This window comes from Diceros bicornis, chromosome 7 (assembly GCF_020826845.1).
Source record: "Diceros bicornis minor isolate mBicDic1 chromosome 7, mDicBic1.mat.cur, whole genome shotgun sequence".
Classification (NCBI taxonomy): Eukaryota; Metazoa; Chordata; class Mammalia; order Perissodactyla; family Rhinocerotidae; genus Diceros; species Diceros bicornis.
This window is the reverse complement of record NC_080746.1, coordinates 40,761,908-40,785,940: the sequence shown is the minus strand read 5'-3', so window position 1 is coordinate 40,785,940 and position 24,033 is coordinate 40,761,908. Positions and strand designations below refer to the sequence as shown.

Here is a 24,033-nt window from a genome sequence, read left to right as displayed (position 1 = left end):
CTTTCTATATATATCGAGTATCTTTATTGGGAAGCCTGAAGTCTGGGTAGTATGTATGACATTGTGTTTCAGTGTGACAGTCTGATACGGAACGGATGACAATGCTGGGAAGTTAGGGCTTTATTAAGGTTTTATAATGCATCCATGCTTCTAAAATGATCTGTTAGTTCCTGAGAACCACTTACTGCAATCCACAAGTCCTCCTGACACGGACAGACAGACACACACACACACACACACACGTACACACACACACACGTACATCCCTCAAATCTCTTCTGGTGTTCTTTTCTAAATCAGTTCACGAGTAATGATTTATTTAAAGAACAGTGCGCTAAGAATCAGAGCACACGGGTCCTGGAGTTCCCCTGCCATGATTAGCTTAAATCCTTAGAAACTGTTTAATTGCCCTGGACCTCAGTTTCCCCTACTGTGAAATGTGCCAAATAATTACTACTCCATATAGCTGAAAGGATCACTGTTAGCATCAAGCCTTATATTTTATATCAAAGTATTTTTAAAACTTTGAAGTGTTACACATAGTAAAGGATTATTATTATTATTATTGTGTAGCACTTTGATAATCCTTTTAAAACATTACTATCATCTCATAGAGATGAAAGACTCCAGGCTGCCAAAAAATAATTATTATAATTCTTTTTTCAAAATCATACTAACGGACTGCAGTACATACCTAGTCCAGGATTAGAGTATGTTTGCCGGAATCATAACACCTCATTTTAGATTTATGTGCTCCTTTCCTTTGCAGCAGAGGGTCCAGGACTCCTGGAGAGGCTGTGTTCTCAGATGGTTGAACACATTACCTCCCAGCAAGGAAAAGGGAAGGTGTCTCATTAGCTGGGGAATCCGCCTGAGATCACTTACTCCTTGTCCCTGGAAAGGTAGTGTCCTTAGGGGGTGTGTGGTGCAGTGTGACTGTAAAGAAAAGCAACAAGAGTATTTTCCAGACATTTAAATTCACTTCCCAAAAGAATCCTTAACGGTTTCGCATCCTTTACAGACTTACATAAATACCTACCAAATATTTTGGTTCTTTAGGCTAACATGGATGGATCTGGCACATCATTTCTTAGTACCTGGCATAATCTGCCTAGGGAAGTAGTGGAGCACAGCAGTTAACAACCTCATAGGGTTGTTGGGAGATTAAAATATGAAATATGAGTAAAACATTCAGCCCATTATCTGGTGCTAAGTAGGTGCTCAGTGAAGTGTAATTAGAATCCTTGTGGTTTTAATTATTATTACATGGTGTCATAATACCTGAACCCTCCTAAAGATTCGACTTTATCTCCATACTCTAAGATGGATAGTAACTCCAGGCAACTGACGTGCAGAAGGAGCCGCAGGCTGCAACAACTGGCCCCAGCTGGGTCCCAGGGACTGCCCTACGTGCTGGGCATACAGAGTGAAGAGGAAGGATGGGGAGGCACATGATGAACGAATAAATGCTATAACCTCAGATGCGAGCTCTCTGAGGCCACTCAAAGAAGGTTTCGTGATAGTGCCTGAAAGTGAGGGGGTGGTAGGCAGCATTCAGTAGACTGGTTGGGAGGGCCCCTTTGAGTAGGTGACATTTGGTCACGTGAAGCCAAGGTTCTGCTCCAGGCCAGTGTGATCACCAAGGCCGGTGTGATGAAGGGTATAAAGGTGGAGGGGGGTAGATGTGGCAGGAAATCAAGTTGGAGAAAGCAAACAGGGCTGTAGTAAGGATTCTGAATTTTTTCGCGAGTGCAATAGAAAGCTATGGTATGATTGCCAATCATACCACAGCTGGATGCTCTGCTGGGCAGAGATGGGCTAGGGCAGGGCATAAGTAGCAAGGAGACTATGGGGGGCTTTTAGAGGGATCCAGGTGAGAGAGGATGGTGGTTTGGATGAAAGTTGTTAAAAAATGATTAGAGAAGGGGCCAGCCCAGTGGCATAGTGGTTAAGTTCACATGCTTCACTTCAGTGGCAGCCTGGGGTTTGTGGGTTTGGATCCTGGGCATGGACCTACACACCGCTCATCAAGCCATGCTGTGGCAGTGTCCCACATACAAAATAGAGGAAGATGGGCACAGATGTTAGCTCAGTGACAATCTTCCTCAGGCAAAAATAGGAAGATTGCCAATAGATGTTAGCTCAAGGCCAATCTTCCTCACCAAAAAAAAAAAAAAAAAAAATTAAAGAAGACAATTTAGGTGATAGAAATAAACTTTATTTAACACTTCATGAAGAGGACTGTCTCCATTTGTGAAAGTGCAAAATGGGGTGGAAGGCAGGAGGCTTTCATAGGATAAAGAATAAAGAACAAGGAAGAGAAAAACAGAAAATATCTGATTGGCCGGGGCCACATAGTCAACCTTGTTTGGGGTGAGAAGGAACAAGAAAATAAGCAGAGCCCAGAATTGGCTTGGCATTTGGCCGACTGGGAAGACTGCGTTTCTGGTCAAGAAGAACATTTACAGGGACAATGAGTTATCTAAGTTTCGGTTTGCTGACGTGGCCCCCAAACAGGAGTGGTTCCATCTTGGGCCTAGAAATTTATTTCAACAGGGTGAGGGCACTGGTTCAAAGGGAATTGTTGTCTAGTACAAATCCCATCATGATTCTGGCTAACAAGCAGCAAACTGGCTTTTCTGAAGTTTTCAGGATGGAAATTTTAAAAACCATGGGTCGTCTGAGCCGTACCGACTTGCCCTCGAGCATACACCATTGCTCTGCCCACCTCCCAGGATCCGCATCATATGTGCTCTTTCCTTTAATAAACCCTCTTGCTCAAGTGTTCAGAAACCAGTTGAATCTCAATTTCCCTCTCTCTGTCACTCTGCATCTCCCTCTTTTTTTTTTCTCTCTCTCATGCGCGCACTCTCTTGTTCTCTCTCTCTAAATTGTACAATTCTTGGCCACATTGTCTTTTTCTACATAACATTGCTATGACAGTGTGAATGACATTCATTTCTTTTTTTCCTGAATGGATCATGGAAAGAATATTGCTTTAACTCAGCCCTGCAAAAAAATGACTAAAATAATATCAATCAGAGTATAGAATAGAGTTCTCTACTATACACAAATTTTGTTAACTGTTGATATATTGTGTGAGTTGTAAGTGCGGGGTGTGGGTAATTAACCTCCTGGAGAGTCTTTAATTGGCAAGATAACCCTCATATTAACCTTCTGGCTTTATTTCATATCTCTCCTTCCTACAAAATAAAATTGACTCCTCTTGAAAGGACTCATTTAGAAGCTGACCTGGCAGGTAAACTTCTGAATAGATAACAAGGAGACCATTAATGATTTGTTTCTAGTTTGCTATCCCCGTGAAATAGAAGGCACTTTAATTGTATACTGCTGGTACCCTGCCTGTACATTAATTTAAGACATTTAGCTTTGACTGTGTATGGGCTGTAAGGGTTTTTGAGCCTATAAGCATTCACCTTAAATCTCTGACTCTAAGAGGAGAGTTATCATTATCAGAATCCAAGAGACTTGCTAAGGAAACAAGAGCAGCAAAGAACTGTAGAAAAATTCAAAAGTACAGCTTATGCTTCTTTGGTGAATTCTAAGTGTTAACTATTGCCTAAGTTGGAAGTCTGTTATGTGAAATATTGACCTGATCTTCTATCCCGCCCATAAAATGCAAAAATATGGAATTTGCAGCCCACTCAAAGTCATATACATTCCTTGATAGCCAGTTCTGATTGTAGCAGAGGGAGAAGACTAATTCCAGCAAATAGATGCAGATAGTTGATAATGGATGCATAAACTAAATAAGGAATTAACATTTTAGCCTAGTGGTTGTAACTTTACCTTGATTACCTCATTCTCATAGAAGGCAGCTGTGAAATAAGGGAATACGTGCACTAATTCTTTATTATATTACAAGCTCTTGTGTAGATTGTTTTCTCATCTGCTAGATTTAAACTCCTTATGGACATGAAACTTGTTTTATCAAGACAGTGGATGGAAGTAGTGTGGGAAATCATGGATGTTAAATTCAGGCAGACCTGGGCCTGGCCCCGTGGTGCAGTGATTAAGTTCGGCACATTCCACTTTGGCAGCCCAAGTTTGTGGGTTTGGATCCCGAGCATGGACCTACACCACTCATCAGCTGCGCTGTGGCGGTGACCCACATATAAAAAATAGAGGGAGACTGGCACAGATGTTAGCTCAGGGCTAATCTTCCTCAAGAAAAAAAAATTCAGGCAGACCTGAGATTATATTTGGGGACTACTCACAGAGCTTAGAAAGGGTACTGAACCTCTCTGGACCCCCTTTCCTTCATCTGTAAAGGGGGATAACTATTCCCAACACAGGATTGGTATAAAGAGCGTATGAAATGACCAGTGAAAAGTGCTCAGGACCCCATCTGTTAGACAATAAGTGTTCCGTGAACGAAGGTAGCTGTTGTCAGCGTTGACTGTCTTACTCATCTCTGTATTCAGAGCATGTTGTCTGGTATCTGGGAAACAGAGGACACTTAATAAATGTCCTGTGAATGAATGATTACTCTAAGAAACCTTTATTTTAGCCCTAGATGAGATCATAGAGGGCGGGTATCAGCACACAGAAAAGTGCATGGAGTCAGAGGCAGAGAGAATGGAACACTCTGCCTCTTTCTGTCTGCTTTGTCACATTAACTTTGGTCCTCCATTTTCTTACCTGTAAAATGGGGTTAATAATCCTCACTTCATGGATGAACTACACAGAGGACCTGGCAGACGTAGACACTACAAGCCGTTGTTTGTCCCTCCCTCCTTCCCATTCCCTCCCTTGTCCCCTGTCCTCAACAAATACCTTGTCAATTCCCTTTCATTTTCAGCACTGGGCCCAGTAATTTGAATAGGTTATAGCAGATCGATTATTCTTAAAAGAGATATCCACTTAAATAATCCTATAGTCCTGGCTTAATTATGTGTGAATCTTTATCTTGCTTGCTAAAAGAGTATTCTTTTGCCTCCTTTTTGATCTTGAAATGCTTCTCTGTTCAAGGCTGGATGGTTCTGATAAAAGTCTCCGAAAGAGAACAGAGAGAGTATTTTATTTGCAAATCAAAAAAGATAACAAGGCCCAGTAACCAGTATAAAGACAGCGGATGAGAAATTATGTTGTGTGTGTGCGCATGTAACTTGAAGTAGCCCAGAGAACGTGGTGAGATTTTATAGTGCAGTCAGTATAAATAACAAAACACATTACAGAGGAATACACTAGATCTATAGGAATGTAAATTATTTAGTATCTGTCTCTTTAGCATACCCATCCATCGTCCTCTGTAAGGTGTACCTCAAGTGACTATTTTTCTTCCTGTCTGAAATTCTCATCCCTTTTTATAGTTTTATTTTCTGAGAGAAAAAATACTGCTCTTTGGTAAGTTTTTATGACATTTCCTCTTGCCTTAGGATGCAAATTGATTTCTTCAGTGAGTGCACATCCTTAGTGGTTTCTTACTCTGGTAAGCATCTGCTTTTGAAATGATGGTAATTTCTGGTGGTGAAGAGTTGCGGGCCTATTTCAATCCATTAAGCAGTCCATATTTTGATAACTTAACTCCAAGAGAAATGGAAATTTCTCTCATTAGCTTCTTTTTTTCTGCCCCTCAAAAAACTTTGCATGAGGTACCAGTAGGCCCTCAGAAAGGATGGTGTATCTGTGCACAAAAACAGCACCTGAAGCAGGCAGCATCCTCAGAAGGAGGGTGGTTGTGACTTCTGTTGTCCAGAACTCCCAAGAGAGTACTGCAGCCTCTTCTTGCTCTCTCCTTCTAGGACCCGCCTTCTCAAGCCTCAGTTGTTCATATTCATGTTGTATCAACTTTGATAAAGTTCACGGAAACTCACTCTGTTTCTTCTTCCTGTCTTAAAAGCTTTATCAAATGCTTATTCAGAGCTTAGCATTTGGCTGGGCACCAAGGTTCTGTTATTGGAGTTACTGTGTTTTTCCCACTGCACCTTTTTTTCTTTGCCTTTCACACTGAGGACAATTACAGACCAAACTGCTGATTATTTGTGAGCTACTGCGGTTAGCTGCTGTCTTGGAATCAAGGGGTTGTTTTTCATTCATACCATCTAAACTGCTTCTCTCCCATTATATAAACGCAGAAACTGAGACATAGGAAAGAGAAGAGAGAGATCCAAGGTCACACACTCACTTCATAGTAGTGTCAGATATGGCCCCAAACATCCATCAGCACATTGAAATGTGGCAAATTGAATCATCTTTTCCCACTCTCGTTTTGTAACAGACTTACCCAGGTGTCAGGTCAGCCCACCCTCAAGGATCAGCATGTACATGTACAGGAAGAGGAGCTTTTCTCTTATACTCTTTGGTGGTCCACTCACTAGGTCCACTCACTACTCCCTTAGCTGCTCCTCAGCACCTACTACTCTGCCCTTCACTGCCTGCCCAGCTCTGGACAGGGGCTTGCTCTGCTGCTGGGCAATGCCCCGAGCTCCAGCACAAAGACCACCTGAGAGGATGCTGTGCCCACACTGTGAGTACCAGCTTGGACTCCAGTGGAAGAGTGACTGTAGAGCACATGTTATAAATTGAATTGTAGCCCCCCAAAATTCTTATGTTGAAGTCCTGACCCCTAGTACCTCAGAATGTGACTCTATTTGGAGTCCTTAAAGAGGTAAATAAATTAAAATGAGGTCTTTAGGTTGTGCCCTAATCCAATATGACTGGTGCCCTTATAAGAAGAGGAAATTTAGACACAGACAAGTATGGAGGGAAGGCCACATGGAGACACAGGGAGAAGATGGCCATCTACAAGCCAGGGAGAGAGGCCTCATAAGAAACCAACCCTGCAGACACCTTCACCTCAGACTTCCAGCCTCTAGAATTGTAAGAAAATAAATGTCTATTGTTTAAGCCACCCAGTCTACGGCCATTTGTTATGGCAACCCTAGCAAACTAATGCAGCAGGCCAGATTTCACTTACTAGACTGTCCCTACCCCTCTCATTTCACACCACTACCTTACAAGGCTATATACATTCATCAGACTTTACTAAGGGACTGGGGCAACTACAGTTACAGTGTGGGAGGCTAAAACCTCCATCTAAATGCCATTATTTCCGTGCTCCATGCTCCATACTTAACGGGAGAAGTATCCCCTGAGTTCAAGTTGGTCACAGAAGGCCATCTCTTGGCATACATTGGTTCCTAACTGCTGCCCTGCCCTCACGTGCCTGCCTTCCCAAGTGCCTGCTTCTTCCACTCTCCTCAGTAAGAGTTTCCAGCCCATCTTTCTGAGAAGTCCTGTCTGTTTACCCACAGGAATTGTTCTTACTCAAGAACAAACCCCTCCCCAGCAATAGATTTTTCTAAATCAGTGTCATTCTTAAGTCTTAAATAGCGTCCCAGGAGGGTTCAGCAGGCCAGTCAGGGGTGGCTTTCGGCACTTCAGGCCAGTTAAACGAGGAGTATTGGTGGTGGTGACGGTGGTGGTGGTGGTGGTGTATGTGTCTGTGTGTCATGCACACGTGCATAGGAAGTGAGAACGAGGGTTGCCATTCCAATTCCGGCAGAACAGTCCAGGTTGGTGTAGGCCTTTAAAAACGATCCTCCTAGCAGTGCCAACTGCAGACACACCACTTTATTTTCCCAGTTGACCAAAGAGTAAATATTGAATCGGACATCCACAAACAGATTTTTCAAAGCAGATATTAATTCTCAGAGATAGTTTGTTCAAAACAGAGATTGCAAGGTGCCCACAGGGCTGGGCAGGTAATTCAGAGGAGCAGCATGTGTGCAGCTAGGGCTGGAGGGAGGAAGGATGGTGGGTCTCCTCTGCCCCTTCTAAAGAGGCTCAGCCAGTGGCAGATATGGAAGCAGGCGGCCCCAGTTTCATCAGAAAGTCTTATGTTTTTCAAAAAAAAAACGAAATCAGATTTACATGCCAAATCTCCTTATATAAAATATTGACACCTTCATTTTTTTTAACACTGTGTAGGCCAATGCACTCCTGTTTTCCACCATGTGATATAAAGGAAGATTTCTTTTTTTGCCTGCTTCATAATTTGTAATCCTCTCACAATGGAAGTAATTCACGTATATTGTAGAATGCAATTAGATTCTTGTCATCTCTTCACCCCACATTTTTTCTCAATGAGCCCCTTTGGACCCATAAAAATATAAGAAATGAGCCCAGGGCTGAGTCTTAAGAGACCCTGTTGAGTTTGGAAATAGTGTGTGAGAACTTGGTTAGGATCTCAGCCGAGGGCACTCTTTCCACCTGTCTCCATCTAAATGGAGGAAGGGAGGGGTGGCGTCGGGTCCTTGGATTACATGGAGTTTCATGTCCCCTTTGTCTCCTGCTGGCGGTTCTTCACTTCTTAGCGTTGCTTGTTTGTGTCCCTGGGTAGCCTCCATGTTAATAATCTGCAGGCAAACTAGGAGAGTTGTCTGGAATAAATCCTTGACCCCAGAAATAACCACTTCTAATTCACCTGTTTGTGAAAAGTTGCATTTGTTTTGTTTCCCCTTAAATCTGAACACCAATTAGTAGAGCAACAATTAATGAAATCTGTTCCCCTGGACTGGGAAGGTTCTTCCATCCGGTGGCTCAGCCTGGAAATGGAAATGAGCCAGCTTTTGGGCTCTGCAGAGGGGTGCTGCGCAGGCAGATAATTGCTCCAGGCGGGTCACAGCTTGTTGAGCAGACCACGCAGGCTGCAGGGAGCTGAGGCTCCGCCTTTGTTCTCACTTGTGAATGGTTTCCGAATGTGGTGCTATGCTGCTGCTTCCTTCAAGCTTCGGGGCAAGTGCTGGTTGGGTCCTGTGGGGGATGGGGGAGAACCTGTTACCCCGCAGGTCTGATGTCACACAAATGGCTTATTCTTTCTCGGAGAAGAGGTTTAGATTTCTCTGCATGGCTCTGAACAATCACAGGAACTCCCCACTGCGAATCACACATCCTGGAAGCTGGGGCTGGTTTCTCCCACTAGTGCAGTGATGTTAAATCGACCCTCCGCCCTGTGCTTCGAAGCTCCTTTTCCCTCTTTTTCCATTATGCTGCTTTCCTAGTTTATATTGTGCAGCACACTCTCTGAGCTATGGAATGATCTGTCCAGTCCAATTTCATTTGGGCCCTTCAGAAACCATCCAAGCCCATGCCTAACACCAGATGTGTATGGCTTTAAATCTGTCTGTGGGAAACTGAAAAATGTAATGGCAGCAGGTTCAGAACATGAGATTCCAACTCAAGTGCCTCTATTAATAAAAAGGAAAAACTACTTTGGCTTACTTCCTGCTTGCTGCAGACAGCTTTGTTCAAATGAGCTGTTGTTTCGAGACCTTTCAAGTGACTTGCTTTTGTGGCAAATCAGGGGGTACCAACCTCATCTATTTTGTGGCAAGACTGGTTTAGTGAAATGCTGAGAGGGTTGTCAGCAGGATGCAGATCACCGTAAGGAAGATAAATCAAGAGAGTCTCGGATGTCAGAGGCAAGGAAAATAGGTTGGTATGTTGGGGCAAATACCACCAGTTCCTTTAAAATTGAGAAAACTTGTAATAAATTTGGTTACTTCATCTTTTTGGACGAAAGCACTGTGTGTATTTTACATAATAATTCAGTCTAACTTAGTGAAAAAGAAAACATCTCTCATAAAACAATGTCTTAATTATAATAGTCCTTTTAAAGTTTATATCAAACTAATCTTGTACTGCAAATGTAAACAGAGATGGTTAAAGCTCAGGGTTTGGAGATAGACAGACCTAGCCACTCACTAGCTGTGTAACCGTTCTTAATCTATCTAGCCTCAGTTTCCTTATGTGCAAAATTGGGACAATAATAATAATACTTTCTTCATAGGATTTTGTGAGGATTGGCATGTTGCTTGTACATTGCACATACTACGTGTTTAATATGTTAGCTATTATGATTAGAAGCTTAAAATTTTTCCTTGTGGTTCCTGAAGCAGTCTTCTTGTGACAGAATTCAGAATTCTTAGTGCATTATGTTATGCATTGTATTTATAGTTTGGCTCATAGTTGTTGAATATACTTATGGCACTAATGAGACAGCATCTATGAATGTATGTAGGGTAGTTCCTAGTGCATGGTATGCACTCAAGAGTATTAATTCTTTCCTTCCTTTTCTGAAGAAGAGCCCAAAGTTTTAGAGATTCATCATCTTTCACTTGTCGGCATGCATTTAAATGGACTGTGACCACGTAAGTTGAAACAGCTCATCCTCCTAAGATAGGCTGAAGGAAGAGTCAACCGTGGGTCTGGCCTGTCTATAAAGAAAGTCACTGGGGCTCTCCTGGAGAATCTGCAGTCCTCTTGGCTTTCTAAGTCAGAATCTGAGATGGAGGCCAAAGCATCCAAGCTCAAATGGCAGAGCTTTAGCATGGTCAAAACTACGTCTCAATAAAGTAGTTATTCTTGAGATTAGCATGGGACAGATAGCTAATTTCTCCAGGTTAGCTGTCTCCAGGCCTACCCAGCCTTGTCACTAGCTCCCAAGCTTTCTGTCAAAATCATAACCACTTTAAGGCCTTAAATTGTGTTTAGTTGTTAATGCAGTGTGTTTAATATTTAAACACATAACGGGAATTTTTTTCTTTTTCATTCAGATGTCAAAACCTCAAATGTGTGGAAATAATAAACTGATCATGAGTAGTCAGGAGATTTTTGGTAGAGGTAATCCACAGCATGGTTACTACTCAGTGACAGATACCGTAGTTCAAGCTCCGTCTCTCCTTCAGGCCGGCCTCAGCTGTGTCAGCAAGCTGCAGGATGAGCTCTCTGGAGATTCTGCATCCTCTTCTTCCTGGTCCTGCCTTTGATGAAGGTCAGCAGTAGAATGGAGGGCTGGAACTGAGGAGTGCCCCTCTTTGTACCCCCAGCACCTAGAACAATAGCTGGGACACCATAGGAACTCAATGAATGTTGGGGGAACTTTAAGTTTAGGGCTTCAGGTGATCCACAAACTGGATAATCCATGCTTCCCAGGTATGGTGATCTGCACTGCCCAGAGAGCCACAGAAAGTAGGTACCTGGGCGAGAGGTTTGCAGGTCTCCTGCAAGGCCAGCTGACATGCAGGAAGAGGAAATGCTTTACCCCACTGCATCCTAGTCAGTACAGAGGCTGCTTGCCAACCCCAGCGCATGTTTGGAGCCTAAATGCAGTTCCTAAATCACATTTACCTAGCTGAAATCTATCATCTTCAGGAGATCATAAATATATATAATTCAGAAGGAAGATCATAGATATTTCATGAGGTACCTGTTATAATTCCTGGCATGCCACTATACACTTTTAAAGATGCTGATAAATCTTAAAATTGGACGTGGGGCTAAGCTGCATGCTAATGTATACTTTGCTATTATGTAATTGAGATAAAATCTACTTTTAGCATACTACTTTCAAATAAAATGGAAAAAGCTCAACATCTTAAAAAATGTGTAAGTGCTTATTAATAGCCCTTGTAAGAAGCTTCACGAGTACCCGTGGAGCAGGGGCTTCTGACAGATCAAACTCCGTGTTCTGAAAAAGAAGAATGTCTTCAAACTTTCTCCATGTAGAGAGGGACTGACATAGTTGTTGTCTTGTTTTAAAATTGAATGCTGTGAAAGCAACTTTTGATCTCCTATAGGACACCAAGTGACTGGATTTTTCTCTTCACGGCCTGGGGACAGCCTCTTTGCCACTGAGAATAATTTTGGCAACGTCTCACCTTTACATGTTCCATCATTACCCTCTTCTCCATGTTCCATCCTTTACCATGTTCCATCCTTAGACCTCTTCTCATTAGGTGAAGGAGAAATCAGAAAGTCAGCAGTTGAATTTAAAGCAACATTATAGCCTTTCCAGAAGAGAAACAGGGCTCTTGTGGAATGCAGGGGTTAGAGATGTGCTTGTTTGGTTTCAGTTAGAGAATATGATGGGGTTTTTATTTAGCATTTTTACAACGGGAGATGTTGTTCTGTCTCTATCAGCGTTAGCCAGGACATGCTCGCTCCACCTCGGGATAAAGAATTGCAAATCTCTCTGTGCAAGGCCGTGACAGACCCGTGATGTGTGCTGTGATACATGCACAAAACCGTTTACCCATCTTCAAGAATCATGCTTCCAGGAGCAACTCATTTAAAAGTTCCTGTCATATCACAAGGACAACAATATGTAAGGAAGAGTGAACTCAATTTCTAGTGGTTTAAAGCATGTGTATATACATCTCAGTGAAAGGGAGAAAATTGGAGTCTATTTCACAACTCCTCTTTTAGAAATTACATAGTGCCTATGGTAGGATTTTTAAAAATATGATTATTTCTAATTATAGAATAATTGGAAACATGTAACTATGATGTACCAGAAACATGTAATATATAATACATGTTCATTGTAAAAAAAAAAGAGAGAGAGAGACATAAAGACAAGCAAAAAAGAAGAAAAATTTAACACTCATAATTTCCCCATGCAACGATGGTCACTTTTTACATTTTGGAGTGTAAACTTTTAGAACTTTTTTGCATTTATGTATATAAGCTCATATATTACCTATAATCCTCCATAAAATTTGTCAGAAAGATTGAAATAATACTATACATATTGTTTTGTAACCCCCTTTTTGCATTTATCAATTTATTGTGGACATTTTTCTTTATTAGCAAATTCACGTTCAATATGTTATTTTTTTTCAGTTGTGTGGAATTGCATTAAACAGCAGTCTGAGGTAGGGTTTTTAATGACCTTAAGTAATGGATCATCCGTCACTTTTCCTGGAAGACTAAATGGATACAGCCCAGCCCCCTAGCGTCCCTGTTCACACTTCTGTAGTGTTGGTTTGGTGCCCACTGCCAGGCAGGTGTTTGCTTACTCTCCCTTCTGCCTGTGGATCGGCTGAAAGGACAACCCTGAACATGATCTAATGTCATTTAGCAAATTGTTTCAGGCCATTGACCAGACTGCACACAAATATGAACAAAAATCCTTCCCTTGGCTGGAGTTGTCATACTTTACCTTATAGCATTCACTTATTGAAGGAAAAATTATACAATGTAAGAGAATTTTTACATGAATATCTCTGAAACACTTGGAAAAAAGACTCCTGCATATTAATTCATGTAATTTGGAAAATTATATCAGAAACCTGATCATGTAACATAAATATGTAACCTTAGACATCTGAACGTTTACCCACAAATATGAACTACTCCCCTCTCTTCCACTCTAGATTAATATTCTACCTTTTAACATTTTCTCATTGAAGGCAAAATGATATATCATAAACATCTTTTCACAAAAGGGCAAATAAATCTCACCGAATCATAAAATTTCGGCACTAAACAGTACCTTAGAAATCATCTACTAGAAAACGGACTATTTAAATCCCAGATTAAAGATCTGGGTAAACATTTGCAAAATGTGGGCATGCAAGTGACATTCACATTTGGCATAGCTGTCTGCATTCTCCACTCGTGACAAATTGTGGTGTAAAAAGAGGGAAAGGATCCAAACCAAACTGTAGCTGAGGCTTGACATGTCTTTGAGAGGGCACATATGCCTCCCTATGTTTAAAAGCAAAATCCCATCAGATGATGCAAGTAGAGCTAGTGGAAAGAAGGGCAGCCCTTACACACGCCACATCAGTTCCAACTTGGAGCTGTTAAGTAAAAGGGACTCTGGAAAGGCTCTGGTGTGCATGCCAAGAATAAGTCATCTCTGCGCTCAGAGAGACTCCACTTTCAGACAACCTTGAAATGTGGTTTTCAGTAAAGGACGGCAGGACAAATAATACACTTCTATGAAATGTCCCTTTTTGAGGGTAAAAATGTAAAGAAATATATAATTCATGAATGTGTGTCTGTTGTGAGACCATAGATTACAAGGTCCTTATTGACTATTTTTGGTTTCCTCTTAACATTGATATTATACTTATTAGACTTAAAGTATTGGCTGAATTGGATATTCTTTCTCCCTCCTCCTTATTGTGGTTAGACAGAGGAAGGAGAAAATGAATCTCAACTCGTTACAGTTAGTTCTTATCTGTGCGGAGCTTTGGCTATATAGGCCCATGTCCAGATATTTCCAACAACATAATATGTAACTTTAGACATCTGACAAATGGCAAGGCCAGTCCAGAAACCATAGAAGGAAGCTCTGTCTAAGAGGTTGCCAGTTGCTAAGACAAATGTATCTGGATCATTTGTCTCTACAGTTCAGCTTCATTATGTCATCCAAGATAGGGTCGCTTGTCCCCAGAAGGACAGAATGCATTGGACTCTGTGGTTGCTTAAAAAATGGTATTATCTGGAGATGCCCACATTTCCAAAGGCCAGACCCAACATACAAAGTTGAAATCATCCCTCTGACCAGTTTACATATGAGATTGCACACTGCTTACCACTTCACACAGGTGTTCAGACATAAAGTCTGACAGCAGATTTAGAAGGCAAGCCTGTGGAAAGTTCAGCTGCTGGAAGTGCTAAGGAGGCCCAGAGACGGACTCAATCAGGAATGAGAGGTGAATCTTAGAGAAGGGAGTTCCCCTTAACTGCCACAACCAAGGTTTGGAGCAAGAGTTCAAAACCACAAAGAATTATAAGCAAAGGAAAAGCATTGTTCCCACCACTTTTCTGTTCTCTCCTTGATTGTCATACATTTCAATGGCATCCAGATGTTCCATTATTTTAGCTACCAACTTGGGAAATTACATTATAGTTACTTTCAAATTTGTCAGAATACTAAACTCAACAATGACAGTTTATAACCCATTTTCTCCAAAGTGCTTAATTTTTTTTCTTATAACCCTGATGGGCTGGCATTTAAATAAAGAAAGTCAGGATTCTGAAATTCAATTAGTTTCTGTATATGCAAAGTTATTCTTTGTGCTCATCCACATGCATATTGGTGCTTGCACATACATATTAGGTGTACTGTACTTTAACTTTTCCTCTCTTTTGTCTAGATTTGTTAGAAATAGGAAATTTGCTTGATGCTTTAACTGAATATTTGCACTCTTTAATTTTAGACTAAACTATTTAAATTCTTTTGGCTTTCAAATGTATGCATTATTTCAGAAAATTGAAGGCTAGTTAAAGAGAGCAATACTATTAATTTTGGAAATGCATATTTCCTCGGATGAATAAAAAACATAATGGTATATATATCATATTTTACAACTGATTCATTTAAGATTTCCCAGAAAACTCCATTTGTAATTTCCAGTTGCAAGGGGATGAAGTTCTTCAGTTTAATGCCTACAGCATTCTTATGGTAATTTTGAAATTGGGATACTTGGCCACATTCATAAATGGTAACTGTAGAAAATCGTCCACTTTTAAATCAAACAAAAGCATAGAGAACCTTGAGGATACTTTTGAAAAGAGGAGATTATTTCTAACAAGTCTAGTTACACTGTGTATTCCTAAAGCAGATGAATGGGAGAGTTCTTATAAGACTATTGCTGTTACTTTTTCCTGTGTAGGCTGCTTATATTATCTGTCTGTACAGTACTTAGCACCCTGTTGAACTCAATAAATATGCAGTGATGATAATATTATTGCTCAGAATTCATTTAGCACTTCCACATCTTTTGAGTGTCACAATGTTCTGCCTACTAGGTGCAGGGAATTTTAATTTAATGCTCATTCTGAGATTTAAGGCTTGGGAGTGTAATGACCCATGTGAGATAATCCTCCACTCCAGCAGGGCATTTTTGGAGCAAAGCCATGGGTTCTCTAAGAATTCATTAAAAGCAAAGAAACTTTACTTCCCCCTCTGAAAATCAGTGGCTCAGTGTACTGGCTGTTCCAATTTCTACCCTCCTAGCCATCCACATTATAATCCCCCAACACACAAAAAAGGAGAGAAGTAGAGAAAATTTGAGCAGATCTCTGACAATTGAATTGCTCCGACCAACCTCAATCGAAGTATGTCCATGGTAGAGGTTGAAATAGAAATCAAATGGAGCTGGAATGAATTTTTTTTATCGGAACAACCAAGTTTGTCCCTCAGCCTAATTCAGCTATCACTAAACTTTGGAATATGAGACAATTTCCACATATTTTCTCTTATGAAATTGCATTTTCCTTTTGGCTTAATAGAAACTATCACAGATAGTTTTGATACCAATAATATCCTTGATACCTGACTTAGTACCTGGCATCTCATAGGCATCCTGGAACTGTTTAGTTGAATGAACAAATGAATGAATCATCCATGAAGGGAAATTCCCAACTGTTCTAGAAATCCCTGTATTGGTTATTTTATTGCTTCCTTAAAAGGAAATAACTGTTGGGGTTACCTGACAAAATCCTTAACTTTTTCTTGTATCTCATTTGGGGCTTGTAGGGCAACTAGCCTATTTTTTAAAAGTCTAATTTATCAATGAATGTAATAAAATGTTCTTAGAATATTTAAATTGATACTAAATCTATGTAAATTATCATTCATGAGAATGTACCAATAATTGGTATGAGATTTGGTTATCAGCTCATGGTTAATACAATAAATAAACCACTATAGACACACACGTGTGCACATACACACACACACAAACACGAGTACGTCCAACACATAAAACATAGTAATTACACTCAAGGTTACCCTAAAACAGTTGGGGACACCAGAATAACACAAGTGAAGCAATAATTAACTGTAGGGACAGTACATAATAAAATTGTTTTTTTTTTTTTGTGAGGAAGATCAGCCCTGAGCTAACATCCATGCTAATGCTCCTCTTTTTGCTGAGGAAGACAGGCTCTGAGCTAACATCGATTGCCAATCCTCCTCCTTTTTTTTTCCCCCAAAGCCCCAGTAGATAGTTGTACGTCGTAGTTGCACATCCTTCTAGTTGCTGTATGTGGGACGCGGCCTCAGCATGGCCAGAGAAGCGGTGCGTCGGTGCGCGCCCGGGATCTGAACCCGGGCCGCCAGAAGCGGAGCACGCACACTTAACCGCTAAGCCACGGGGCCGGCCCCCATAATAAAATTATATGCCCAATGGTGAGAAATAACTTTTATGTCCTATAAGACTTAAGGGCTGGACTTATCAGGGAGGTCTTCCTGGAAGACAAGAGACTTAACCTGGGCTTTGGATAAGGCGAGGAGCAATGTAAAAGAACAGAACATGCATGGTCCAAGTACAGACATAGAGAGGGGTGAATATGGCGCCCTTGGGAGACTGTGCCAAGAGTAGCCTAACTGCCAAGGAAAGTAGGCTTTGCAGAGCAGTGGAGGGAGGAGACCAAGGTAGTAGTTTTTACTAGAAACACGAGGAAATACAGAGCGATGAAAGGTTTTTGAGCAGAATGGTAACATGATGAAAGTCATACACAAAGATAATTTAAAAAAGAAGCCTTTCATAAGCATTTTCTGGAAAAATATAAAAAGATAATTTTTCTTCTTTTTTATTGTAAATTTACATGTGTTTTAGTTTTCCTTATTTCCGTAAAATTTTTGACTCCGCATGTTCTGACTACTCTGGCAACTGCGATGTTTCTAACACCGGTGAGTTTGACTTAGGGTCCATGTATTTTAATTTTCTTCTTCACGGCATGTGTACTTGGGATTTGACCCTGAGGAGTAGGCAGTTCACTCGCCAGGGTCACTTTGTCTGATGAATCCTTCATCCCAACTGAATTGCAGTTGTGTAGAGACAGAATCTAGAGAGAGATTCATTGAGCGAAGGGAGAGAGGTTTCCCTTTTATAACTGTAGTAGTCATCTAATGTTCTAACAGAGAATGGAAACCAATGGCATATTTGCATAGCTGGAAGAAACCTGTTGTTATAGGCTGGAAAGAGCCTGGGTGTAGGTTCCAACTGACCAGGGTTTGAATCAAGATTCTGCCATATGTTTGCTGAATGATCTAGAGCAAATTTGTAATCTATGATATTTTCAATATCCTCAGCTGTAAAATTGGAATAATAACAACCACCTCATCAAGTTTTCATAAATGCTATGTAGAAAGCATGCATAGAGAGACTAGCAGAATGCCTTGCATATAGCAAAATATCAACTATTGTTAGTTTCCTTCTTCTTCAAGGCAAAAACCCCGTGTGTTTCATTGTCCCTAAGGCCTAGCACAGTCCTAGCATGGTCAATACGTATTCTACTCGATGAATACAAACACAGAAGAGCATTTTGAGGACGAGAGAAAGCAGCAATATCCACAGTCAAATACACCTATTTGCCTTCCAGTGGGGAAACCTAGTTCAGCACTTCAGCTAACGTGCATCCGTATAATTGTGGTTGTGTGCATTGCATTTCCGCAGGTGAGCTGTTTTATCCCATCTCACAGGTTTGTCAGGAGGCTCATGATGACTCACCCTCCTACAGATCAGGTGGCTAATTATGTTATCAGAATGTCAGAATTATCCCGAATGGCTTTGTCACCCACCTAACAAGAGACCTAAGTTTGATACCGCTATGTTCAAAATGACTGAAAAATGTGAATGATGTACGAGATGATGTATGAACATATATGGAAGATTTTTTCAAAGTGTTTTATGACAGACTTTTTTTCCTTTTACTCCTGTGCTTTAGCTATTACATTGTTCTTAGCTTAAAATTAATTTTATTTCACTTCTACACAATTCCTTCGGTGCCTAGGATAAGAAGGTTCTGTGCTCAGTGTGACAGGGACATAAAGTGAATAAGACTTGGCCCACTGGGACCCCAGCCCTTACCTCTTGCAGAGTAGAGAAGCCCTTCGTCAGGACAAAATTAGCAGTCATGATATTCATGAAAAGATTTTTACTCACGTTATAACAAAAGGGGTAAACTGGATGGTGCCAAACTGGATTCAGCTAGATAGTCCTGATGGATTAAAAATGGCCAAAAAGTTTTAAAGCTCTTCCTATCAGGAGGTGGAGACTTGGCTTGGTGACTGGCTGTGACCCATAGCATCCAGTGGAAGTGACGTTATGCAATTTCTGAGCCCAGATCCCAAGAGACCTTGCTTCTGTTCTTACTGTGCTTGTAATCCTGAGACTTTGCCCTGTTTTTGTGATGTGGTCACTCCTCAGAGGGGAGATGGACCCTCCATCCAAACTTTGGTTCAAATATCGAGACTCTTGATACCACACATTCACCGAGAGGGTATGACAGGGTTCATTAACTTGAAAATGTGCTTTGTGAGGAGAACAGGGTCAACTCCCAAGCTGGTCCAAAAATGGCTTGAGAAAGTAGGGAAAGGAGACTGGCTTGGGATTATATAGTGGTTGGGGTGGGGCTAGGATGAGGGTTCCTTCTCTCAAGCTGGATGTGGCATGGTTTGAACTTCTTGCCAGCATCGAAGGAGGGAGAACCTGGGTTTTCTCATGAGCCTGACCAGATGTAGGACAGAAGGGGAAGTGAGTGTGGTGGAGCCTGAAAGCTGTCAGCAGTCAAATTGAAAAATGGAATCAGACTCTACTATTCTTTATTACAAGTATCTTCGTAGCACCTTGGACCTGAAATTATCTTAAAAAAAAATTACTTATCATTTATTTCTTTACCTTTAGCAGATTGTAAACTCAATAATGGCTGAGACCAAGTCTGTATTGTTCTCCACTGAATCTCCAGCCTCTAGCTTAGTGCTTGACACATAGCACTAGATTAGTGCCGAGCACATTAGTGCTCAGTAAATATCTGTGTATGAATGAATTTCTACAAGTGAACATTAGTTTCTCTGTATCCGATCCTGATGCTTCAAGTCCCATCAGAGAGCAAGTGCACTGCAGGTAAATCCAATGATCTTAAGTTTGAGTGACCTGCTCTGCATCTCCTATAAGTTGAAACCCCCAAAGGAATGGTTGAGAAATGTTAGAATTTGGTTCTTCTCTATGCTTTGAGCTAGATCCTTGTGTCAAGTCAGACCGCCAGAACACCGTCTACCTGGATCAGGCTACTTTGGCTTCCCATGGAAATATTTTTACAGCACTATGTTCTTGATTTTTATTAAAGTTGTTATACTACACAGCCATGTCCACCTGTCTCTGAATATTTTTTAAAAGTGCTGCTCAGGACACTGTCCTCTAGGTTATTCACTGTTTCCTAGGGAAGACCCATGCAGCAGGATCCCAGAGTATAGAGCTGGGGCTAGGAGGTATTTCCTCCTCTATCAGATGAGGAGTTTAGCCATCTGTTATAAAACTACCTGTTGTGATAAATAGTAGTGGCTTCCCTTATCCTAGATTTTCTCATATTATTATCCCTACCATACCCACACCCACAAGTCTTGTCTTTTACCATTCTTTAATTATATATATATATATATATAATTTTAATGATATATGTATACACACACACACACACACACACACTTTTCCTATTAAGTATTAAATCTCCTCAAACCTTCTTTGGAAGTAAGTGTGGTCTTGGTAATTAATACATGGATGCTAACTCCTGAGACTCACTGGAAAAAGTCCAAGTAAGACTTTATTTTCCATTGTCCTTCCTCTGTGGAAGGAAACCTGGTGCTTGGGGAACAGCTGAGAGTAATGCTGTCAGGTTACTCCATCGGGGTAGAGTGTTACTCACCCTTATGTCTCTCATAGCACATTTTAAGTGGTCAATAAATTCATTGCATTACTCTCCCTTGAGGTTTTTTTCCATATCATAGGGGCGTAATTAATGTCATTTATGAGGAGAACTTGTTGAATATAGGGATCTAGAATTTGAAATATATCCCCTTTTCAGAGCTATCCCGGAGGATATTTTAAGTAGAATAAGAGGTTGATTTTCATTTGTATCCTCGCACTGCTTAACATAGCGCATAACTCTTAGGTTCTAAAAACTGCTGTGGAATAATCACTGATTGATCTTCAGGAGCACTTTAATATCTTTGAAACTCTGAGATTGATTATCTTCTTTTACCTAGAGCTTGAGACACTGAAATGAAACAAGAAGTCACTACTAATATAGTTGTTTCAACCTATAATTTAAAATGCTTTAAAAATGTAATCCAGTTAACCTTTTCTTTAGGAAGTGGATGGGTACACATAGGTGAGCTACAGAGTTAGTTTCTATAAAATAGATCTATTTTCCTGCCATTTTTTGCCGTAAACTTGGAGATATGTTTTCATTAAAAACGTCTTGAGATACTAAACTGTGGAACATTTGGTGAAGAAGGACTTTCAACTTGACAGTATTGAACGTCGGGTGAGAAAGCAGTAGAAGTGTTTTCTAACACTTTTAGAAGTCTGCAACATATCCTCAACTCTATTCATTTATCCCATTTCTTCATCCTCATTTCTAGAGTCCACACTCCAGCTTCTGGAACTTAACTCTTGTCCATCTTGTTAATAGCAATTTGAGTGTCTTAATAGCCATCTAAATTTGCTTAATTTTTTTGTATTTTAAAAAGTGAATTATTATTAAACTATACAGGGCTTCAAATTCAAAATCTGCTAAATAAGCTCCGTTAATGCAAATAATGTTTGAACTCAGCATTTGTTATCCTCTTAGGATTTCTGTGTGATAGTCCACAATTCTAAATGCCAAGGCATTTAGAATGTAACAAGGCACACGTTATGTGTTGCAATGTGGGCTAATTGGGCTAATGCAGGAAATATGTTATTATACATTCAATGGGATGTTAAAGGGTCTTATCAGCTACCAGTAATAGAAAAATGTGAAGTGAAAAGCTGTGTCCCTTTGGGGGTGATGAGAATGTTCAAAAATTAGATTTTGGTAATTGCACAACTCTGTAAATATACTAAAAACCACATAATTGCACACTTTAAACAGGTGAACTTTATGGCATACAAATTATATCTCATCAAGCTGATTTTTTAAAAAGCTGTGTCCTGATGAAGGAATGAAATAATAGTATAATTTACATATACTTATATAGGCATCGGAGATCCTAATAAACCTTCAGTTGAAACAAACAGCAATTGCAACATTGAAGGTGTAAACATCAACTGCCTAAGGAATTTTCTGGAAGTTGTCTTGTCTGTGGCTATGGCTGCATCTTATGATATACAAATGCTACATCCTTGATACTCATGCCAAGTGGGGGATTATTGAGTTTCATTGTGATAGGGGCTGCTTCTGGAGAGACAAAGGTATGAAATATAAAACACAATTGCATCAGTTACCTATTGCCATGTAACACTTCTTAGTGGCTTAAAACAACAACCATTTTATTTAGCTCACAGTGTTGTGGATTGCTGGGTTCTTCTACTTATCTGGGCTGGCTTGGCTGATCTCTGCTGGGCTTTTTCAGGAGATTGCGGTCAGCTGATGAGTAGGCTGGCTGATCTAGGATAAACTCACTCATATGTCACGATTGGCAGCTGGCATCTGAGGTGCTCAGTTCTCCTTCACATGGCTTCTTATTCTCTAGCTTGGTCATATAGTGATCTCAGGATTTAAGTGTGGCAAGAGCAGAGACCACAAAGCCTCTTGAGGCTCGGGATCGAAACTTGCGCAGTGTTACTTCCACTGCATTTTATTAGTCAAAGCAAGTGACCAAATGTCTTAGTCAGTTTGGGCTGCTATAACAAAGTGCCACAGACTGGATACACAGTCCAAGATCCAGAGTGTAAGCACGCTTGGGATCTGATGAGAGCCCCCTTCCAGGTTGTAGACTGCTTACTTCTCATTGTATCCTCTCATAAAGGAAATACAGCCAACTAGCTCTCTGGTCTCTTCCTATAAGGACACTGATCTCATTCATGGAGGTGGAGCCTAATGACCTCCTAAAGACCCCACCTCCTGTCACATTGGGGATTATATCTCAACATATGAATTTGGGGAGGAACAGAAACATTCAGTCCAGAACACCAAGCCAGCTCAGATTCAAAAGGTAGGGAAATAGAATTTACCTCTTGATGTGAGGAGTTACAAAATTCTGTGGCTGGTTTTACAATCCATGATGACAAACAGTCTAGATGAATCTGGTTTGGTGCTGTCACCAAATCTGTAATAGCCACTATCACTAGTGGCTATCCAGCCATTATCCAGTTTACTCCTTCCATTTTAATTAAAGTAAGTCTCCTGATGAAGATGATTTGGCCCTGGGTGTTGTTACATATACAGTCATAATATTACATGTGCATTAAATTTTGTATTAATCTCCCCACTGGAAGTGGCAGGGATAACAGCTATTGCTAAAATTGTTTAAATTTTGCTTTTGAGTTTTGCCACAGATTTGTTTGGCATAAAGATTTCTTTGTGTTCCTAAATTGCATGCCATTAAATAGGAGCCTAATTTAGCTGGAGAAGCAGAGGAAACCCAAGATGGGATTAACATTATGCTGTGGTTAGTACACTTTGGGTGATTAAGGATCAACTACATTATGATTTATATTCTGATTCTGGTTATTTACCAGGGAGAACTTTTCTCGCAGCAATGAGAAAAGTTCAGGAGCAGACCAAAGCATCCACATGAATATGAGAAACACAACAAGACAAGAGTGGGAAATAACACCCTAAACCCTATTGATTAATATGAGAAAAGAAATTAATAACATCCACAGTCTTGGTTAAGCTACCTGTCAAAAGGAAAATCAGCAGCAGGTAGGGGTAAATTGCTGAATATGATCTCACAGCCTTGTTAAAGCTATAAGATCGTCATCCCACTGCCAACTGTTCCTAAGAGAGGGGCCTCCTCCTTATAGGTGGAGAGCAGAATGCTCGGGTCTAGCTAGAAAAACTTCTCAACTCCACGTCATTGACATTAGCTACATCAGAACAAAAGCCCTTTGTCCACAGCCATTAAAAATTTTTACAATCCACAGGCTGGCCCCATGGTGTTAAGTTCAGCGTGCTCTGCTTCAGTGGCCCAGGTTCGGTTTCCGAACGTGGACTCGCACCACTCGTTAGCCATGCTGTGGCAGTGACCCACATACAAAGTAGAGGAAGATTGGCACAGATGTTAGCTCAGGGCTAATCTTCCTCAAGCGAAAAAAAAAATGAGGAGGATTAGCAACAGGTGTTAGCTCAGAGTGAATCTTCCTCAGAAAAAAAAGGAAAAAAAATTTACAATCCAACTTTGAAAATCCTCTTCAGGTTCAAGCTTGGGTCTCAAAGAGAAAAGTCCATCCCCCAACTACCTAATCAAAGTGTAGTGTTCAGTTTGATTTCCTATCCTTT

The 24,033-nt window shown here is 40.6% G+C and overlaps 1 protein-coding gene across 1 annotated transcript in view; it reads left to right on the top strand.

The window, feature by feature from the left end:
• Positions 1–24,033, top strand: part of FAT3 (FAT atypical cadherin 3) — a 605,429-nt gene that overhangs the window by 425,706 nt on the left and 155,690 nt on the right. The gene's annotated exons all lie outside the window — the stretch shown is intronic.